Source organism: Ylistrum balloti, unplaced genomic scaffold, assembly GCF_031769215.1.
Source record: "Ylistrum balloti isolate Yb309-2 unplaced genomic scaffold, AGI_CSIRO_Ybal_v1 Utg372922, whole genome shotgun sequence".
Taxonomy (NCBI): domain Eukaryota; kingdom Metazoa; phylum Mollusca; class Bivalvia; order Pectinida; family Pectinidae; genus Ylistrum; species Ylistrum balloti.
The window spans coordinates 6326-29404 of NW_026783182.1; the positions used below are offsets into that span (position 1 = coordinate 6326).

A 23079-nucleotide genomic window follows, 5' to 3' on the forward strand; every position below is an offset into this window, starting at 1 on the left:
ATAAAGTTGTGGGATCGTACAACGTTACACAATGTGAGCTAGATAGGAAAATTTGACGAAATAAACTATAGCACATTTGTGTGCACGTTGTGCGGTTCTATCACACAAATATGCGATTCTATCGTGGTTGTTACAAATTTAGAAATGTGTTATGAATAATTTTGGAATAGTGTTTATTTATTTTCTAAATACAACTAAGCATATTTCCTAATTAAGCCATTAATAGATAGGTTGGACACATGTGGATATATCAGATACACACTAAATAGTTACATACACTCGTAATTTGAAGTGTTTGAAGTGTTTTGTTTACATAGAGCCACATATGACCAGCCTTAGTGTACAGACACACATTATATATACATCTAATACGGAAACATTAAATGATGCCTCTTCCTGTCACAGTAATGAATCATTTAAAGTTTCATACCGTCAAGAAGGAAATTTTAGTTTCGTTACTTTTGTATCGCTCTCATTTTTCATTGATTTTGTTAACAAAAAGATACATGTCAAGGTAAACCTTACGTGTTGTGTTTGTTCCTATTACTGTTGATGAAATAAATGATATAAAGAATTTTAAAAGAGGCAAGTCTCCTGGTCTAGATGGGATCATAAATGAATGTTATTGGTGGGTAAGGATATCTTATTGACTGGTCAGTTGCTGTGATAACCACAGTACATAGAAAATGAGTTTTGTCTGATCCAAATACTTTCAGAGGAATAAGTATTGTTAGCTGTTTATGAAAATTGTTAACATCTTTATTGAGTAACAAATAATTAATAATAATAAACTTTCTTTAATTTACAACAATTGCAAAACAAGTTTTTCCAACTTATATTAATCACTGTTGTTGCCCCGGATGAAAATGCGCGAACGGTCTTACTGTGAGAGGAAACCGGAATACCCGGGGAAACACACGTGGTCAGGCAGTTGACCCCATACCTTTTCACATCCTTTCCGGGAATCAAACCCCGTGTATGGATTGTGAAAGGAAGAAATTCGATTGGCTGATTTATGAATGTACGTCACAGGAAAATTCCCCTATTTTTCCATGACATAAGTGTTTACACAACCAATCTGTTTATAAACTGGGTCAGACGACTTTCGGTGTAAAACATATTTTGGAGTTGTGTCTGCACGGTCACGTTGAGACTTCACTGGTGTGTACATTGAGTTTTGTGTATTACAACGTTCTGTCCGCAAGATCCCGGATACATCAAAGTAGGTACACACATCTAATTATATTCTATTTCTGCATCATTCGTTATAGGTTTGAGCAGTTGATCCTATCACTTGAGATTACAGGATTATCAGAATTTGTGTTAGTGTATTAGCCTTCATTTGTTCTTACATAGCATAGCGTGGTTTTGTGTACCGTCGTGTGTTTTTTTTGTCCTGTCGTGTGGTTTTGTGTACCGTCGTGTGTTTTTTTTGTCCTGTCGTGTGGTTTTGTGTACCGTCGTGTGTTTTTTTGTCCTGTCGTGTGGTTTTGTGTACCGTCGTGTGTTTTTTTGTCCTGTCGTGTGGTTTTGTGTACCGTCGTGTGTTTTTTTTTTGTCCTGTCGTGTGGTTTTGTGTACCGTCGTGTGTTTTTTTTTGTCCTGTCGTGTGGTTTTGTGTACCGTCGTGTGTGTTTTTTTGTCCTGTCGTGTGGTTTTGTGTACCGTCGTGTGTTTTTTTGTCCTGTCGTGTGGTTTTGTGTACCGTCGTGTGTTTTTTTGTCCTGTCGTGTGGTTTTGTGTACCGTCGTGTGTTTTTTGTCCTGTCGTGTGGTTTTGTGTACCGTCGTGTGTTTTTTTGTCCTGTCGTGTGGTTTTGTGTACCATCGTGTGGTTTTTTTTTGTGCTGTCGTGTGTTTTTGTCCTGTCGTGTGGTTTTGTGTACCGTCGTGTGTTTTTTTGTCCTGTCGTGTGGTTTTGTGTACCGTCGTGTGTTTTTTTGTCCTGTCGTGTGGTTTTGTGTACCGTCGTGTGTTTTTTTGTCCTGTCGTGTGGTTTGTGTGTGTGTGTTTTTTGTACCTGTCGTGTGGTTTTGTGTACCGTCGTGTTTTTTTTTGTCCTGTCGTGTGGTTTTGTGTACCGTCGTGTGGTTTTTTTTTTGTCCTGTCGTGTGGTTTTGTGTACCGTCGTGTGTTTTTTGTCCTGTCGTACGGTTTTGTGTACCGTTGTGTGGTTTTTTTGTCCTGTCGTGTGGTTTTGTGTACCGTCGTGTGTTTTTTTTGTCCTGTCGTGTGGTTTTGTGTACCGTCGTGTGGTTTTGTGTACCGTCGTGTGGTTTTTTTTACTGTCGTGTGGTTTTGTGTACCGTCGTGTGGTTTTTTTTTGTCCTGTCGTGTGGTTTTGTGTACCGTCGTGTGGTTCGTGTGGTTTTGTGTACCGTCGTGTGATTTTTTTTTGTCCTGTCGTGTGGTTTTGTGTACCGTCGTGAGGTTTTGTGTACCGTCGTGTGTTTTTTTTTGTCCTGTCATGTGGTTTTGTGAACCGTCGTGTGGTTATTTTGTCATGTCGTGTGGTTTTGTGTACCGTCGTGTGATTTTTTTTTGTCCTGTCGTGTGGTTTTGTGTACCGTCGTGTGGTTTTTTTGTCCTGTCATGTGGTTTTGTGAACCGTCGTGTGGTTATTTTGTCATGTCGTGTGGTTTTGTGTACCGTCGTGTGATTTTTTTTGTCCTGTCGTGTGGTTTTGTGTACCGTCGTGTGGTTTTCTGTACCGTCGTGTGGTTTTGGGTCCCGACATTTGAGTCAAATATGATAAATATTCATATGTAATTAATGATTATAAAACACTTTTCATTCATAATATCTTCAGTTTAAGAAATTTTTATATAACATAATGTCGGATGAAGTTTTGTTATTTCAGTTAAGCTCAATGCATACATTATTTTTCATCAAACTCTATATAAAAAACGAATGAATCAAGGTGAAAGTATAGACAATATTTGTTCAGATATTTCTATGTAAGCGACATTGAAATATTGTAAATTCATCTACAAACCGTCAGGTTCTTGTGTGTCACGCCAATACAAGTGGGCTAAGTTAGTGTGACATTATATTTCTTTTTCTCGTGTGTACATTGTACCTCAGTATATGTTTACGGGTTCAAAACTAAACATTTTTATGGTGGAATCCAATAGTTGATGTGATCACTTTTTGATCAGTTAAAGAAACAAATATTTGTAGGCGATATTGTGTTTACTTCTACTATCCCCCATGGCTGTTTGGCGGTGTAGTTTCTCCTTAAGGAAGATGACGTCATATAAATAGTTCCGTCATGATTAGATAAATCGTAGGATTTATGTCGCCTTTCTTAACTTGATAATCAAAGTTGCTGTATCTCTGAAACAGCAGAAAGTAACATTTCAAAGGAATATTTTCAGTACTGAAATGTTTGTCTATCAAAATATGAAGGAGCTAAAACTGAAAGTGATAGAATAGATGTTCTTAAAACACAACCAGTAAAGGATTAGAGAGTGATGTGACTACAAACAGTCATCTGGAAGTTTTTTTATCATCCGTACATATATTATATCACCTGTAATTTCTAAATTACCTCCTCGTAAATGAACATTACCTCTTGTAGATGAGCATTACCCGAAGAACCTAGCATTACCCCTAAGGATCTAGCATTACCCCTAAGAACTTAACATTACCCCTAAGGATTACCCCTAAGGATCTAACATTACCCCTAAGGATCTAACATTACCCCTAAGGATCTAGCATTACCCCTAAGGATCTAGCATTACCCCTAAGGATCTAGCATTACCCCTAAGAACCTAACATTACCCCTAAGGATCTAGCATTACCCCTAAGGATCTAACATTACCCCTAAGGACCTAACATTACCCCTAAGGATCTAACATTACCCTAAGGATCTAACATTACCCCTAAGAACCTAACATTACCCCCTATGGACCTAACATTACCCCTAAGGACCTAACATTACCCCTAAGGATCTAGCATTACCCCTAAGAACCTAACATTACCCCTAAGGACCTAACATTACCCCTAAGGATCTAGCATTACCCCTAAGGATCTAGCATTACCCCTAAGAACTTAACATTACCCCTAAGGACCTAACATTACCCCTAAGGACCTAACATTACCCCTAAGGACCTAACATTACCCCTAAGGATCTAACATTACCCCTAAGGATCTAGCATTACCCTAAGGATCTAGCATTACCCCTAAGAAGCTAGCATTACCCCTAAGAACTTAACATTACCCCTAAGGACCTAACATTACCCCTAAGGATCTAGCATTACCCCTAAGGACCTAACATTACCCCTAAGGACCTAACATTACCCCTAAGGACCTAACATTACCCCTAAGGACCTAACATTACCCCTAAGGATCTAACATTACCCCTAAGGATCTAACATTACCCCTAAGATCTAACATTACCCCTCTACCCCTAAGGACATTAACATTACCCCTAAGGACCCCTAAGGAACATTACCCCTAAGGACCTAACATTACCCCTAAGGACCTAACATTACCCTAAGGATCTAACATTACCCCTATGGACCTAACATTACCCCTATGGACCTAACATTACCCCTATGGACCTAACATTACCCCCCTATGGACCTAACATTACCCCTAAGAAGCTATCGTGACTATCGGTATGTACACCAGTTAGATTACCCGTTCTGTCTGCCCACCAGTCGACCTACACCGTATGGTTACGTGATAACAGACGGTCTATTTTTTGATCGACACCAAGATAGAGAGTAGGTTACCAGTGCTGGCCTGTCGCACTGATTGTTACATATAAGTGTCATTTTGTTTCACATATACCATAACTGAAGTACGAATTACAGATCAATAGGTTGCAGTGATGTCAAATTAAGAATTAAATTGGAATCGTTGTCTTGTTTTAATGGAAATATACTGTTGACTTCCGTTCTCTTATGTCAGTACTGTATAATATGATGGTGGTTTCTCGTCTCCTTGACTCTGCCCGTCGACGGTCCAGTCGACGTGGGCCGATTCTCTGGCGACGTGTGAATAACGTGAAAATGCCCGACCAAGTTATATCGCCATCCCATCCCGTATTCACATTCCCGTTGTCTGTTCCATCAGATTATCTCATGGTATTCGAGGTTAGGGTATTAAACTAAAGGGGAATGAAAATCACACAAAACCTTTTGGTCAAAGTGTTTCATTTTCCGTTCCTCTTCAGTAGAAATTAAATACACTTTTTAAGTGAAATAGAAATTAAATACACTTTTTAAGTGAAATAGATTTACTTTCCTGCGGAAAACGCACGTTTGTTCTCTGTTCTGGTTTTAAGTAAAATCATTTTTGCGGTGACGTATTAAAACAATGTCATAAAACGGTTTACACATGTAAATGGTCGGAAGATGACGAGTACTCACAATAAAATTGTATACTTTATATCTAAGAAGTTATAGTTACAAGGTTCGTGTACTTTTTTTAATAGAAACCAGATTATTGTGTCACTACCATCTGTTTGCTATGATATTGAAAATGTAGTTCTCATACAAGTAAGTAAAGTATTTCAAACTTAATTGAAAGCTTGATAATAAAAACCCCTGTAATTAGTAACACTTAATATATTGGTTTGCTTTGAATTGTACATATAGCAACGATATGGACAAAGACCACATGTATATATCTTAGTGTTGTGTAATGGATTGATATCAATGAAGATTTCTCTTGTACAGTACCTATGTATACATATAAAGCTTTGTATGCATAGTTTGCGCTCGAATATTGAATTCTAGTCAGTGTGGGAAAGATGCTCGCTATCAATTAATTGAACATACATTATGCATGTAACAATAATTCAATAATGCATAAAATACGTCGTCCCCTTTATACATTTATGTTTGGACGAAGGAAGAATAAAATTCTGCGTTTGCATGTACAAGCATGCGAGATTGTGCAAGGCTGGTTTTGTGTCATATAAGTAAACGTGTGTTTCGTTATGTAATATCACTGACTAAGCTATAGATGAAACTATAATGTCTATGGGAAAATTATCAATTAAATGTGTATGAAATATCGCTCGTCTGTGATATCGCTCGTTTTACGGATAACCATTGGCCGTGATTTATGCCAATGTAATAAAATTTACGAATATGTTACTTTAATGATAAAAAATGACTTTAATATTTAAATTTGGAACATACACAAATGTGTTACATTTTCAGTCTTGTATGAAAGGATAATGGCGAGAGTGTCGTAAGTCTTCTGGTTGACTGGATGTGTGGGTTGTCGAGCTGATATATTTATTATTTTCGATGCCGCTCATTTACCTATTACTTGTGACACTTATATAAAATAATTGCATTGATCCCGCAGTTATAGCCTAATGGTTAGGTGACACTACCCCCGGGTAAATATTTCCTCGCCTACACTCGCCTCCCCAGACTTTAGACATGTTGATCTATCTGTCCGTCATAATGTCTAAGATCCGGTATAGGGGGACAAACTCGGACTTACCAGTCGATGGTGTTTCTAACAACGCTTGTGTATTTATTATATAAGCGTATTTATTTTACGTTTCAGCAAGAAATAGACTAGTAATAAAGAACCTTCCGTTGTCTTTTTATTATTAATTATTAAGGGGATTAACGTCCTCTATTATGGCCTTTAGGCCTTTCAGAGGACGAGAAAAGATAGGAGGGAATAGAAGGGGGAAAGTATGTAGTGAGAGGAAGGGAAGGGGAATATAGGAGAGAGGGGGGTGAGTCGCCTGTACCTAACACCTAACTTAATCACGGTAACTTAGAATTTTGTAGGCGTCTCTGGTGTCCTGATGTGTCCCTAACCGACTTCGCGTCCAAGGGTTTTCTTCTGGTGCTTTACACCGTCCCGATCTTCATCCGGCGATGGAGATAAGTGTCGTCCTAGGGAAGAGGGGGATAGAGAGTATGTAAGGTGGTGTCGATTTATACAGATCTACTAATATTTTGTGTGTTAGGTCCGAAAAATTGTGCGACCTCTGAAACTATGGTGTTTAACTTATTGAGCTAAACGTAAGGGACTTACGACTGCCGTTAGGCACTGGCCCTGGGGAATTATTTAAATTAGAAAGGATTGGGGAACCTGTTTATTTGAGGTGCACCGATATGAAATTTTGTATATGTAATTCTATCCTACCGCATATTAATTCCTATTTATTCATCAGGGTTATATATATATCCTACTCTATTCATATCACTGCCCTGATGTACTATTATAGTTTAATTTTGAGAAAAAAGTGTGCTAAATGCACTTAACAGAAAACTAACACACTGTGTGTGCGACCCTATTGGAACTAGTCGGTAACTGTGTAATTTGATATTATATATTTTGGATGGCCGTCCGAGAGATTATTATCCTTGTCATTATCCCTACCTACGTATCTAGGAACCCCTGGACCGGCTTGCAATAAGCCTTCTCTTTTTCGAATAATCCAGGGGGTTCTTTTCGTGCTAGGGCGGACCAACCTTCACACGGGACACCACAGCTTTAAGTCCCATCCGACGGACTGTATGTTAATAAAAAGTTATCAGTGCGCATGCAGGTGCTTTTTTTTTCTTCTTTCTTTTCTGTCTCTTTCTCCTGTAGGGTCTGATCTATCTGCACCGTTGTCTGGTAGTCTTACTTATATATATACTGTTCAGTACTGGACCAGACGGCGAATTTTCAGATTTCTGTAAGGCAGGATTTAGCTCCATGTCTTGTGACATAGAGGTATAAATTACTAGCATAACACACAATTACCTGACACTCCGTGACGGTTAAACCGCAGAACTTTAAAAACAACCTTGACACATCACCTGTGCAGTCTACCCGCCTTATCGTCACTGTTAGCAACAGCACACAACAAGGCTAATATTGTTTGTTCAAACGTCCGTTTATGTAGGTCAGCAGTCACAACCAGGACTTTATCTGTTTATTCGGAGAAAGAGCTGTAACAGAAGAAGGACAGGAACAAAGAGTTACCTGTAAACTTAAATGTATGTATTTACGCCTTTTTTCCTTTCATTTATCTATAATTTCATCCCTGAAAGACACACCTAATTAGTAAGAAGTTGTCAGAGACAGCTAAAAAGCTAACATTTCGAGAGTTTTACAATCAATTTGTTTTACTGACACAATTTTCGAGGGTGAATGGTGTGTGTGTGTGTGTGTTTTGTTTTTTTTTTTTTTGGGGGGGGGGGGGTGTTATGAGGACGGACGGAAAGTTTTAAAAGCCAGCTCTCTGTTAGACTGGTTGGAGTATCGTGACAGACATTGTTACGTTTTGAATATATACCCTGAAGTAATCACTACCATCAGATTAAGGATCTAGACTTTCTACCCCTGGTACACATACATATCACCGACATTTATTTTAGTGTATGTCATGGTACCGATTGAGTAGATGCTGTAACTTTTTATCGATAGAACAGATATTTTTTAGGAAACCTTTGAAATGTAGAGATACAAGTGTGCTATTTACTGTCGCCGAGCTGGTAGGAACATTGTAGGGGTTCATGCCGGAGGCACACATTAATCTGTTACATAGATAACTGTCCTGGTTTTATTCCGGTATTTTCGTGTATAAACGTTTTACTATATACTTAATCTTAATGTAATTTGATTCTCCCCCGCTCTTCTCCAAGCATTTGTCCTGTGTATCTATTCTTTATATATTCCCTGTATATATTTACATCGGATGACTAGTAATACTACAAATATAGCTGTATTCTCTGCTATATATTCCCTGTATATATTTACATCGGATGACTAGTAATACTACAAATATAGCTGTATTCTCTGCTATATATTCCCTGTATATATTTACATCGGATCACTAGTAATACTACAAATATAGCTGTATTCTCTGCTATATATTCCCTGTATATATTTACATCGGATCACTAGTAATACTACAAATATAGCTGTATTCTCTGCTATATATTCCCTGTATATATTTACATCGGATCACTAGTAATACTACAAATATAGCTGTATTCTCTGCTATATATTCCCTGTATATATTTACATCGGATCTAGTAATACTACAAATATAGCTGTATATCTCCTATATATTATATATTTACATCGGATGACTAGTAATACTACAAATATAGCTGTATTCTCTGCTATATATTCCCTGTATATATTTACATCGGATGACTAGTAATACTACAAATATAGCTGTATTCTCTGCTATATATTCCCTGTATATCTACAAATATAGCTGTATTCTCTGCTATATCTTCCCTGTATGTATTTACATCGGATGACTAGTAATACTACAAATATAGCTGTATTCTCTGCTATATCTTCCCTGTATGTATTTACATCGGATGACTAGTAATACTACAAATATAGCTGTATTCTCTGCTATATATTCCCTGTATATATTTACATCGGATCACTAGTAATACTACAAATATAGCTGTATTCTCTGCTATATATTCCCTGTATATATTTACATCGGATCACTAGTAATACTACAAATATAGCTGTAATCACTGCTATATATTAAGACTTTGTTGGGAGTGTTGTATTATTGTAAAGTAACATTTCAGAAAATATGAACTCCATGCTTAATTAACTTGATATCCTGGTGTTATGTTGATCTTAGTTAAAATATTGAGAACGACTCTTGACAAACCTACAATGTATATGTAAGGTTTGATGTTTTACTCTTTATCACACTTTCGTCCTTCTTTCGTCCTTAATATTTTGTCCGCGTGATAAAGATGTTGTTCGCATGATCATATCAGTGCCCTGGCGAATAAACAGTTTCAGTCAGTCCGAGTCCATATAACATCAGTCGAGGTTGATAACTAATTATCGGCCTGGGTCGATATTACGTCATCGGGATCTCTTATGACGTCATTAGACGCTTCTGTTCATTTCGCAAAAGACAGCTGAAGATAAAAAGAGAATTGTTGGCAGTTCGCGAACAGCGGGAAAATAGTATTCACGAGCTAGACGAAATGATCAAAGAGGAAGAAATGACTAGGTTTATAGGAAATGTGAAGAAACACAAATGTAAAACAAAATCAGACCTGGGGTACAGTATCATCGCTAGCAGTAGGTAACGAAGGTAGGTTAATTTATTTGTGCTTACGGAAAATAAATGGGTCAGAGTATGCACCGAAAAAACGAGAGGTACTAATAACAATAATCTGTATGTATTGACAGACGAGGTTTTGGAGAATTAGTATGTAGTTAAATTTTATCGTATTCTATTTTTTGGATTCAGATACTTGCGGGACGTATCTGCTGCTAAAATGAATGAGTTGGAGACAAGTTTGGGGAAAGAAACAAGAAGATCATGGACCCTCTGTCTGTTTCCATCGAATAGCTTTTCCCCGTCAGATTTTAACTAAATTTAGTATATTTTGTATGTTCTTTATATGAATAAGATCTCTGATGAGTTCGATATTGGCACAAAAAAATCGGCCATTGTTAACGGGACTTTAAGAACCCTAATACGAAAAATGTATTTTCTTCATTTCAATCAAATGAGTTTTTATTTTCTACTGTAGGATTTGAATCAAATTTGGTGTATTGTTTTATGTCAAGAAGCATTTTGATATATATTGGTATAAATCCGTCACAAGTTGCCAGAGTTACGAGACTTTGATAATGAAATAATAGTAGGAAATTTAAACGGGATAAAAACAAGTCTCCCACTTCGTTTGGTGGACTTAAATGTATGTTTTAGTTGCATCTCGCTTTTCTTAATATATAGGGTATGTCACATGGTCTCGAAACCAATCAGTATCTTATACCATTTAAGAAAATGCTTTCTTATTTAGGACATACATTTCAGGAATGACTTCCTCTCGGAGCCATAGTTTGTATTAAGCATAATTTACTTATAATATCTATAATTATAATTACTTATGTACGTAGTTAAGTGGGTATTTTTCCTCAATAACTACAAGCACGGACTTAGATATAGAAGAAAGAAACTGAAATGAAACATTTTCTTCGAAATGAGGTCGATCCAGTCATGTGTATGATAAAGTGTTGGTTAGTATTCTTAAAGTGAATAAACCTGTTGAAAATAATGAAGTTTCAAAACTACTGTAAACAGTGGGGATTTCCCTTTAGTCGAGCGGTAGAGTGTCCGGCTAGAGACCGGAAGGTCACTAGTTCGAATCCCAGTGGTGGTAGTGTAATTTCATTACTTCATCCTATTGTAATTGGTGATTGTAATCAACCGTTGTTTCAAGTAGGTGACATTGAGGTATATAATGAAGTGATGAATGTAAATTACCATCTTTATGAATTATAATAAAGTAAATATAGAAAATATGTCGAGCGGTCCAGATAAGTAATATACAAAATGGTATTGTTAATGTCTTAAATTACCACCATGTACCAGTCCCGTAATCCAATCGATTTTGTAGTTTTCAAAATCATTTGTTATTTAAAACTGTATTTTAAACTCTGGGGGAAATGTTTAAAGATACTGACGTTATTTAACTATATCTTGAATAAAGCTTGCTTAACTGTATTAACGTTAAAACTACTGGGACAAATGCTGATAACTAAATAAGATTCAGAAAGAGTGACTAAGTTGTTCAAGAGTTATCGCTCTTGGCCTTTCCAGTAACCCGGTGGCTCGGAGTTATTCAATGGCAAATGAAGTTTCAGAATTTTCCCGCTAAACATAAGATAGTGATTCAATACGGTGACAGAATGCATTATATTTTAATCCGTGCTGAATATCATGACATTTCCGGATATGTGTCGGTGTACCGACCCCGTTGTTTAGGTTATCTGAGTCTAAGGGTCAGGATGAATTCTTCTCAATAACCAAAAGTCCCAGGGTGGTGATATTGGGCCTTTAGCATGATGGGTTGAAGGGCTACCACATATGTTGATGTGAATGGCCGTGACCCGCTTTCAAGGTTACAGGGGTCAAATATTTGGCCTGTAGCATGCTTTCTCAGCAGCAATATGTCCGGAGTAATGACATTTGTGTAGTACATGTATAAACAATATGTTAGCTGTTGTTGGGTAATCTATTTTAATCTTATTTGGTCTCTTTCATACATATGTCTTTAGAGTCAGATGACCGTTAAGGCCCGTGTGCCTCTTGTTATTTAGTAAATATCTCACTCTGAATAGGTCTACCCTTTCCATTATTTTCTAGGAAACCATGCTAGGTAGCGTAGGGGATATGTCCCGCCTGTAAGTTTTAGACATGTTGTGACTGGCGTTTCTCTTTCGTGTTGGTTGGTTCAATCGCTTAATCGTCCTGATTTCAATGTAGTTGATGGAGGGTGTCCTGGTTGTCGTTGCCATTTAAAACAAATTAAAACAAAATATTTCATAATTACACATCATCGGGTAAGCGCAACTTGATAACGCTTTGATCTCTGTGAGCTAATTATTCTATTTCTAGTCTAACACCCGTTAACTGGATTTCCCGCTTTCCTAAATAACCATTCGGCAGTGATTGATCGTGTCCCACTTACATCCGGGGTCCCACAGGGCACGGTCCTCGGACCTATTATTAAGCACACGGAAAATGTATTTCTTTATCATCATCATCGTCATTATGTGCCCACGTATCGAATAAATTCCTTTCCATTCACTCAAACAAATTTATATGGAGTAGCAGAGTAAATACAACATATAGAACATTTAACACGTCCTATCTTGAGACCATTCTAAATACACAAACACTCCTAAACATATTACATTTTTGACACATCTACACACACTGCACATACACACATACATACCTTAGTTTGAGAATTTGAAAGTAAAAGTTTGTTACCGCTATTTCTGGGAAAGTACTTCATGGATCTTTCTCAAATTTCATATGCAGGTTCCCCTTGGTCCCTTATTGTGCATATTACCTTTTTTGGACTGATCCGAAATCAAGATGGCTGACAGGCAGCCATCTTGGATTTTGAGAGTAAAATCTTGTTACCGCTATTTCTGAGGAAGTACTGGATGGACCCTTCTGATATTTCATAGGTGCTAGTTGTGCATTGTACCTTTTTTGGACTGATTTGAAATCAAGGTGGTCCACAGGCAGCCATCTTGGATGTCGACAGTAATACAGTAGTTTGTTATCGCTGTGACAGGATCCTTCTCAAATTTCTTATTTAGCTTCCTCTTGGTACCTAGTTAAGCATTGTCCCATATCTAAAATAATCTGAAAAAACAAAATGGCCATAGCTCTCCATCTTGGATTTGAACAGCGAGTAATTGTTTTATGGCTATTTCTTACCTACATGATCAGTCATTCTCAAGTTTCAGATTTTCTAAATTAAGTAAACATTGATAAATACACTGTTTAGGGTATGTATACTAAACCATGCAATGAATTGAGTTAATGGCATATGGGTTGACACATGAGAAGTAACAGAAGAATTGATTTATTAAAAATGTCAACAATTCCTAATATTTAAGTGTTGGTGTTACAAAAACATTAATGTAATAAAATAAACTTCAAAAAAAAAGTTTTAAAAAACTTTGAACTTTTATTATACTTGTTGCGCTCTTGTACATGTGCATCATTTCATCATCATCATCACCATCATCATCCATTTTGAATTTAATAAGTATACAACTTAATAAAGGGTGTTCATTTTATCACTATATCCCTATAAAAATATCTTGTGCCATCATTGAGTACATTTACAACACCTGCAACAAAAATAAATAAATAAATAAATAAATCTTCAAGAACTGAAAACAGATCCTCAAATGGTGGGCGCCAAGATCCCACTGGGGTCTCGTTTTATCTGATACCGTTACTGGTATATATGTATATGTTGTTATAACATTATGAAGTAAATCTTACCAAAATCAATGGACAAATTACTTATCTGATAGGGTAAGAGTTTTAATATCTTAACTGGTAAATAATTTGAAATGATACATTTCAACCAAAGACAATGTAATTAAAGTTTAATGATGACCCACATTCTATCAACAAAAATAAGTCCTGATCATCAAACATCAAACATTAGAGTCGCTTTTCTTTTTACTGGTAAATGTTTTGTAATAAGGAAGGAATATTATGTTCTTGGCAGGTATCTGTAGATGGAGACAAATATTTTTGTCCACAATTAAAGCTATTTGGATACTTGAGTGATATATATACTGTGTAAGATATATGTTTTGAGGAATACATAAGATATCTCATATCTATCATGAAGCAAGTATATATGATATCTAGTAAAACACACATAGCTATACAATATGTATATGTACATTTTCAGAGTTCACTGTGTGATAATATCCACTTTTATTATCTAAATATATACCCGTCCTCCTCCCCCTGCAACAAAGTCACTTTCTAGTTCAGAGTATCATTTTGCATGCATTTATCTTAATAAGAGTATGTACAGTGTTCTAAAGTCAGGGCTCAAAACCTATTATTTACAGAATTGTTGCCATTTTTAGGTCATCTGACCCGAAGGGCGATCGCCTTTTGTCCGGCGTCGTCCGTCGTAGACAATTTCAACTTCTCAAGTTCTACATGTCTCATTGAGCTGAAACTTACATGAAATGATCGTGACAGGGCACTGACCACAGTTTGTTAATTTCGAGTTGGTCCGAAATCCAAGATGGCCGCCATTTTGAAAATACATTGAAAACACATTTTCAACTTCTTCTCAAGTTCTATTTGTGACATTGAGCTGAAACTTACCTGAAACGATCGTGACATGGTCCTGACCAAAGTTTTTTAATTTCGGGTTGGTCCGAAATCCAAGATGGCCGCCATGACCGCCATTTTGAAAACACATTTTCGACTTCTTCTCTAGTTCTACCAGTGCTATTGAGCCAAAACTTGCATGAAATTATCATGACATGGCACTGATCAAAGTTTGTTACTTCAAACATCCTCTGAATAACCAGAACACCCAGGGTGATGATATTTGGCCTGTAGCATGCTGGGATGAAGGTTTACGAAGTTTGTTGAAATGAATAACCTTAATCCACTTTCAAGGTGGTGGCTGAGTGCCCTTGATTCTTAAATCCAGGTGAATAAGTTCAAAATTTGAAATCTTGTATTTTATGTCAGATGACCGTTAAGGCCCATGGGTCTCTTGTTAAAATTTTGTGTCTAATAAAGATAATTGATTTTTTTTTTATCTTTTTCAGGTGTGAGAGATCAAAGAAATGGCATCTGTAAATGAAGAAGCTGTAGCCGCCCACAATCAGTTGGCATTTGAACTCCAGCAACAGTTAAACGACTCCCAGATAAATGAATTGAAGAATCTATTCGAAAATTGCCCACTATCTCCACGACAGATTGCAAACATTAAACAGATAAAGGACCTATTTGTCGACCTTCGTGATGCTGAGAAGATTTCAATAGGAAATTATGATTTTTTTATACAGAAATTAAGATCGATAAATCGAAGAATGGCTAATTATGTGGAAGAACAGGGAAGTAATATCCAGGGTATACTGAATAGAGGTGAGAACTGACAATAATAATGATCAGAATTAGTTGCTGGCAGTGTGATGTGATATTGGGTCTGATGTATAGAAGCAGTATTGATATGATGTATCACACTGATTGTCCTGATTTCTGGTTCAGCTTATTACTGTGTAGAATCATCTTCAATACTGTTCATTCCATATTTTGTATTTAGTTACAAACATCCTTGGTGAAGAGGATTCAGTTTTATACAAACTAACCGTGTTTCTCGGCACTTAAGGTTTGAGGAACAGGCCTGTTATTGGGGAAATAGCAATTCTTTGAAATATTACATCTTCTATAGGTAGGTCATGATGCTGTCTCGGTTTGGTCTGAATCACCCTTGGATGAAGAGATTTTTTTTGTCAATTTTTGGAGAAATTTAGTAAAAATAGAATTTTGTTTAGTCGGATCAGTCAGCCATATCAAAGAGTGTTGTCTTTAGGGTAGGGAAAATATTTAAACCACTAGTTATGTCATACTTGTGGATCCTTTGAAACACTTAAATGAACTGGTGAAAAAAAAATTATGATTATTAATTATCATGTGACAACATTGTCTTACTTGTAGGTGAAGCTGGTCCATCGGCAGCCAAAAAACTGAAGCCAGCAGATACAAGCCAGCAACAATCTACAGGTTTGTTTTAAAAGCACATATCAGTTTTGTAGATTTCCAACGATACATGGTGTCACATTCCTATGTACAATAGTTACTGGTTAGATCAGATGTGTAGGTCTCCCTCGGTACATGACGTCACATTCCTATGTACAATAGTTACTGGTTAGATCAGATGTGTAGATAGCTCTATTTTCAAGTTAGACTTTGTAACAGGTTGGTATCACTGTATCAGTACTGCACTTGTTTATTGATGTTACCTTCTGACAGGAGGTAAAACCTAAAATATAACGTGTATAGTCATTGAATTACAAGGAAATAATGTAATAAAGTTAGACAACTGTTCCATACTGATTGGGTGATGTATTATCTTATATAGTAATATCTACTAGTGTTTTAACTACTGTAGAATATGAATGGAATGACTTCAGACATGTCTTGATCAGCCCAAGTTCCCTTCAGTCCTAACACCAAATATAAGACATTTTGATGGGCAGACGTGTCATGTTGTACAGCCTGTCAACATGTCTGTCTGGCTTGGGGCTCCAGTACAAGTACAAGCCCTAGTAAATATTGATTTTTTATAAAACAGTGTAGTATATAAGATTAAGAATGTAGTTAATACAAGAAAAAGTCAGATATTTTTCTGCGAACATTTTGGATAATTTTAGCTCACCTGGCCTGAAGAGCCAAGTAAGCTGTAAGGATACCATGTTGTCTGGCGTCTGCCAACGTCATATAAATTGCAACCAATCAAAAACAACTAAGCAAATTTGAACCAAATTTGGTCTCAATGATCTTTCGAGGAAGGGGAAATAACATTGTCTAAATGGTGGATCTTACTCCTTTGGGACGGGGCACAATGGGGAAAATCGATAAATTCCTTAAAGAACATTTTTCTTTGGAATTGCAGGATATTACCAAAATTTTGTCAGAAGCATTGCTTGATATTTATTAGCTCACCTGGTCCGAAGGACTGAAGCCATGATACAACATTCCTTTGTCCGCCAATTACTAGAAATTGCTACTAGCCATGAAAGATGCATCATTGACTGACCTGTGTATTAAGGATATTGACTGACCTGTGTATTAAGGATATTGACTGACCTGTGTATTAAGGATATTGACTGACCTGTGTATTAAGGATATTGACTGACCTGTGTATTAAGGATATTGACTGACCTGTGTATTAAGGATATTGACTGACCTGTGTATTAAGGATATTGACTGACCTGTGTATTAAGGATATTGACTGACCTGTGTATTAAGGATATTGACTGACCTGTGTATGATGATATTGACTGACCTGTGTATTAAGGATATTGACTGACCTGTGTATTAAGGATATTGCCTGACCTGTGTATTAAGGATATTGCCTGACCTGTATATTAAGGATATTGACTGACCTGTATATTAAGGATATTGCCTGACCTGTGTATCAAGGATATTGACTGACCTGTGATATTGATTGACTGACCTGTGTATTAAGGATATTGACTGACCTGTGTATTAAGGATATTGACTGACCTGTGTATTAAGGATATTGACTGACCTGTGTATTAAGGATATTGACTGACCTGTGTATTAAGGATATTGACTGACCTGTATATTAAGGATATTGCCTGACCTGTGTATTAAGGATATTGACTGACCTGTGTATTAAGGATATTGACTGACCTGTGTATTAAGGATATTGGATGATAGATGTCCTTGTTGTATTAGTATGTAGTATAAGTGTAACATAAACACAAGTACAGGTTAGTTGTATGAGTAGTATGTATGAATTGTGCACACAGGTAAAGACTGGTTGTGAGAGTAGCAAAGATGAAATGTACCCACAAATAAGAAATAATTGTGTGCATAATACATGTGAAATATACACGCAAATAAAGTTTGATTGTGAGAGAAGTGGATGTGAAATGTACACACAAGTACAGGTTAGTTGTGTGAGTATGTAGTACATGTGAAATGTACACACAAGTACAGGTTAGTTGTGTGAGTATATACTACATGTGAAATGTACACACGAGTACAGTTAGTTGTGTGAGTATATACTACATGTGAAATGTACACAGTATTAAGTACAGTTAGTTGTGTGAGTATGTACTACATGTGAAATGTACACATTGGTAGAGGTTAGTTGTGTGAGTATATACTACATGTGAAATGTACACACAAGTACAGGTTAGTTGTGTGAGTATGTAGTACATGTGAAATGTACACACAAGTACAGGTTAGTTGTGTGAGTATATACTACATGTGAAATGTACACACAAGTACAGGTTAGTTGTGTGTGTATGTAGTACATGTGAAATGTACACACAAGTACAGGTTAGTTGTGTGAGTATATACTACATGTGAAATGTACACACAAGTACAGGTTAGTTGTGTGAGTATATACTACATGTGAAATGTACACACAAGTACAGGTTAGTTGTGTGAGTATATACTACATGTGAAATGTACACACAAGTACAGGTTAGTTGTGTGAGTATATACTACATGTGAAATGTACACACAAGTACAGGTTAGTTGTGTGAGTATATACTACATGTGAAATGTACACACAAGTACAGGTTAGTTGTGTGAGTATGTAGTACATGTGAAATGTACACACAAGTACAGGTTAGTTGTGTGAGTATATACTACATGTGAAATGTACACACAAGTACAGGTTAGTTGTGTGAGTATGTAGTACATGTGAAATGTACACACAAGTACAGGTTAGTTGTGTGAGTATATACTACATGTGAAATGTACACACAAGTACAGGTTAGTTGTGTGAGTATATACTACATGTGAAATGTACACACAAGTACAGGTTAGTTGTGTGAGTATATACTACATGTGAAATGTACACACAAGTACAGGTTAGTTGTGTGAGTATATACTACATGTGAAATGTACACACAAGTACAGGTTAGTTGTGTGAGTATATACTACATGTGAAATGTACTCAGAAGTACAGGTTAGTTGTGTGAGTATATACTACATGTGAAATGTACACACAGGTACAAGTTAGTTGTGTGAGTAGTACATGTGAGTACAGGTTGACTGTATATAAGTAACAAGAAGCTACTTTATGTAAGGTGGAGTTGTGCAGCTAGACAGGTACTTGGTCAGGGAACTATATACATGAACATGGATGACTATTTAAAAGTTGATATAACTGTGTAGACTATTAGGATGAAAATGAATGATATTAGAATTGGTTTGACTAATTAATTAAATGATGTGTCTGCAGTCACAGCTTCAACAGTCAGCAAAAGTCACACCATTGGCAAGTTTAATAGCAACATGCACACAGTTGTTATAATAATATTGAACGGTTCTTTTCTGAATATGATAAAGAACCATAATATAGTGGAGTGTTATCAAAGATTCCAATAGTCAGAGCAGGTTTTAGGAATCTAAGCCTGTAGTCATATTTATTGTTAACGGACCATCTGATGATAGTACACTCCTCAAAATCCTTTTCTACTATATATTTTGCTGGTCTAAAGTAGTACCTGTAATAAGGAATTCTTATAAGACTCTTTCATATGCGGGTATGTAGGATAGGGATATTCCACCCGAGGGTCACAAAATATGGTGAAACTCGAGGCTCTGCTGAGGGTTTTACCATATTTTGTAACCCCGAGGGTGGAATATCCCTATCCTACATACACACATAATGAAAGAGTCTTTTTCTCTCTCATATCTTTACCAAAATTTTGGGAAAAGGACAGTCGGTCGGCCATTATCTTCATTTTTTTCCCTTTTTTTTTTTAAATCCGAGGTTTTTATAAAAAAACGAACTGGATATTCTTAACGATCATACCCATATTTTGCAAACTTTCAGTTTGCTGTCAAATTTCAAACCATTTTTCTGTATATTGCAGGATGAATATATTATTCGCAGATGAAAAAACCAAAATGATCTCTGTGTGATTATATAGTATGTGTAAGTAAACATCCGCGAAAAGAGCTTGTTCCGTCAAATACTTCAAAGAAATCAACAAGGAACGGGTTTTTATAATTCAACATATGGTTTTATCATCAAAATCACATATTTGATCATTTTAAGAAATATATCAATGTATCTTTTTACTGTTTTAACATTTTTTCAAAATACTGTGACGCTGACATGACGTCACCATAGTCAAAGGAATTCCATTCATAAATTCAATGCGTGACGTCACACGATCTCCTATTCGAGTCGCTGTCGCTCTCGATCACCATGATTCGACGACGTTTGGGTGGTGGAACATTTGTGGTGATATTTACGGTGATTTGGCAATTTTCAATGTGAGAACCAGCAAACAAGGATTCGATGCGAGTTTCAGATTGTTTCTGTGATACAGGATTGTAGGTGTTAACCGTGTTTTCTTGTTGACATGACGATGACCGATCGATGTAAACAGACGACGCTGTAAGAGTTGTCTCCCTTGAACACAGATTACTCTGCGCACGTGTTTGCCCATGTAAGATAGAATTTTCTTACATAGCTATCTTACATGGGCAAACTCTATCCAATATGGCGGGATATGAGAGAATATTGTGTCTGTCCATCAAGAATTGGTTATTAAAGTTTTTGTGTAGTTTCTCAAATTTGGTCCCTTCTATTGCATTGTGGAATTTCGGAACGATAAAAATGGCTAAATCATGGCTATCATGCATGTTGATACTTATAATATTTGTTATTGCTATTTCTTGAGAAGCACTTAAGAATTGGATGGATCAGTTTCAAATTTTATTTGTAAGCTGTCATTTGGTCACCCTCTTGCCTTTAACAGACCCATAAAGTTATTATCACTACCATATCCTCAGATTTAATAAAGGAAAAATAAGAACAAATAAGAAGTTAAGAGAGAAAATGCAACTTTTAAAGACTAAATATCATAAAAAATCATACTTATTAATAATTCAGGTGTTTTAAATTCTGACTACTCCTACTAAATATATGAATATTTATTTTACAGAAATCCATGCTGACTTAAGACCCTTGATAGGTGAGTCGCATCAACTTGACTGGGCACGATGTGAGAAAAGTTACAGCAGATTCCTCAAAACCAGAATCACAACAGAATGCATCATCAATGGAATTATTTGGACATCAAACTATTAAGTTATATTTCTGTTCACAAACGCAAATATCTCAGTACAGTTACTCAGATTTATCCCTATTATAACTAACATCAAATTCTCTCCGTTCCTATAGGTCCTCACAATACACACATTAAACGGGTCGTATTCTGGTGAAACACATAATTCAATATAAAATAAATTCCAATATAATATCTTGGACTTTGGTAATACAGGAATAAAAATGTTGTATAGAATGTATGTTCATTCAAACTGCCCTTTAAAAGTTACATCTTAACGTATTTAAAGTGCTGTATACTAATAAAGGTTTTTAGTTTATTTTTAATATATATCCTTTCTTTATTTTCTTACAGTTCAAACTATAAACAGGATTAAAACAGAAAAAGAGGAGAAAAAGTTCATGGAGACCAAAGCTTTTCATGACGCACAAGAGAAACTCGGAAAGAACAGAGTCATAATGATCAAGGGTAACACAGGAGACGGCAAGACTTCGACTGCCCTTCAACTCATGGACTGGCTGATCAAGGAGCAGCAATGCAGACAACCTCTTCAGCTTCATGACATCAAGACATTAGATAAATTGTCTCCAGACTCGAGTCTGGTTACTTTTATTGATGATATTTTTGGAGAGAGAAATGTTAGAAATACGGATGTAGATGAGTGGAACAAAAGAATTAATAATGTAAAAACACTGTTTGTAGATCAACAAATGAAGGCCAATTTTTTGCTTGTTACTATTCGTAATGAAATATATAATGATTTGAAAGAGCGATCTTTGAAACCAGTTTTTACCAAAGATAACCTCATTGACATGAGTTCTGACACATACAGGATTTTAGAGGAAAGAAAAGAACTTCTACAAAAATATCTACCAAACAATTATAAATGGGAAGAGAAAGAAATAGAAAGTACTGTAAAATCTGCTTCAAGCATTGGCTTTCCCCAATGCTGTTACCTTTTCTATAACTCTGTGGAATTGCAGGCAAAACGTGGGGAATTTTTTGAGAAACCTTTTGAATTTTTGAATGAAGCATTGTTGAGATTATCAGAATGTTGTGCCATTTTGTTTCTTTTCCTCAATGGAGGGAAGATAAAAGTTAAAGATCTAGACCCAAACAGTGATAAAATCAACAAAACATTGTTAGAGGAATCATTTGATATTAATCTGATTGATGGTGAGGAGGACAGAACCTCATTGACTTACAAGAAAAAAGTAGGATTTGTAAAAGAAAGTTTAGACAGATTGCTAGGATTTTTAGTGGTGAAGGAGAAACGTTGGTCTGGTGATGAAGTATACAGATTTAATCATGATTCTGTACATGTCACAGTAGCTCGTTTGTATTGGAACAAAACACCAGTTGGTTATATACAGAATTGTCCAGTGAAATCCCTCGGTTATCTCACAACCTCAAAAACATCCACAGACATGATTGTTATATCATCAGATCAGTGTACATGTCTGTGTGAACGTCTGCTCCGAGAGTTTGAGTGTGAGGAGTATGATTATAATAGTAGATATATTATTCAGTCTCTAGATGTATGGAAAGATCCCGTATTTGTTAAAAGATTCGATGAGTTGTTGAATGAGAAAAAAGTTGATAAACGTGCTGTGTTAAATAAGGCATGTAAATATGGTGTAAAAGAATGTGGTTTATATCTTCTGAGTGTGGGAGTCAAACCTGACAATGACACAGACTGGTGGCCATTGATTACAGGAGGTGATGAGGTGGTAAGGGAGATGTGGATGTACTTAAGGAAGTTGTTAAATACCTGAATGATGAGATGAAACATCGCTTGTTAAATAGAGCATGTCGTACTGGTTCAACAGAATGTGGTTTATATCTTCTGAGTGTGGGAGCCAAACCTGACAATGACACAGACTGGTGGTCATTGATTACAGGAGGTGATGAGGATGGTAAGGGAGATGTGAATGTACTTAAGGAAGTTGTTAAATACCTGAATGAT

General features: G+C 36.3%; 1 pseudogene; it reads left to right on the plus strand.

Moving 5' to 3' along the window:
* Positions 1–1134: 1134 nt before the first annotated feature.
* On the plus strand, positions 1135–23076 carry LOC132564832 (uncharacterized; annotated as a pseudogene).
* Positions 23077–23079: the final 3 nt, after the last annotated feature.